Below are 1,339 nucleotides of genomic sequence, written 5' to 3'. Positions count from 1 at the left end.
GATATATGGAGGGGATAATAATCAATGTAATGAAACAAGCTATATGAATGGTTGAATGTGAAGCTGATGATGTGCCCTGTAAACTTTCACTCAATGCAAAATAAAAACATTTAATTAAAAAAAAAAAGAAAAAATAAAGTTGACTGTGATGATGGGAACGGATTAACGCTTTCAGGGTCTTCATTTGCTGATGGGGCACAACTCAAAATGAGGAGAAACAGCTGTAAACATCCATTAATAATCAAAACAAGGAATGTATGAAGCATGAATCGAGGAAAATTGGAAGTTGTGAAAATTGAAATGAAATGCATAAACAGCAAGATATTAGCCATTAGTGAGCTGAAATGGACTGGTATTGAACATTCTGAATCTGACAATCACATGATATACTGTGCTGGAGATGACTAATTGAAGAGGAATGGAATCACAGTCATAATACAAAAGAACATTTCAAGATCTATCTTAAAATATAATGCTGTCTGTGATAAGTGAATATGCTTACACCTACATGGAAGGCCAGTTAATACAACTAGTATTCAAATTTATGCAACACCCACTAAAGCCAGTCATAATGAAATTGAAACATTCTACCAACTTTTTCAGTCTGAAATTGATCAAACATGCAGTCAAGATGTATTGATAATTACTGGTGATTGGAATAAAAAGGTTGGAAATAGAGGAAGGATCAGTAATTGGAAAACATGGCCCTGGGGATAGAAACAATACTAGCGATTGCATGATAGAATTTTGAAAGACCATTGCCTTCTTCGTTGCAAATATCTTTTTTAAAACAACATAAAAGACAAGTATACACATGAACTACACCAAATGGAATGCACAGAAATATAATTGATTACATATTTGAAAAGAGATAATGGAAAATCTCCGTGTTGTTATTGTTGTTAATTGCCATTGAATCAGTTCTGACCCATAGTGAACTTGTAAAGGGTTCCCGATGAGCAGTTGTGAGTTTAAACCACCAACCTTGTGGTTCAAACAAACTTTTCAGTCCAGAGCATTAACCCACAGCACCACACCACCTTCATATCATCAGCCAAAACCAGACCAGGGGCAGACTGTAGAACAAACTACCGATTACTCATATGCAGGTTCATGCTGAAGCTTAAGAAAATTAAATAAGGTCATGACAGCCAAATTATGACCTTGAGCATATCCCACCTGAATTTAGAGGTCATCTTCAAAACAGATTTGATATACTAGACACTAGAGATCGAAGACCAGAATTGTGGGATGACCTCAAGAATATCATAAAGGAAGAAACCAAAAGATCATTAAGAAGAAAAGAACGAAGGAAAAACAAAAACAAATTGGATGTCAG

The sequence above is a fragment of the Chrysochloris asiatica genome, unplaced genomic scaffold (assembly GCF_000296735.1).
Source record: "Chrysochloris asiatica unplaced genomic scaffold, ChrAsi1.0 scaffold00294, whole genome shotgun sequence".
In the NCBI taxonomy this organism is placed as follows: domain Eukaryota; kingdom Metazoa; phylum Chordata; class Mammalia; order Afrosoricida; family Chrysochloridae; genus Chrysochloris; species Chrysochloris asiatica.
Note: the sequence above shows the minus strand (reverse complement) of the source record.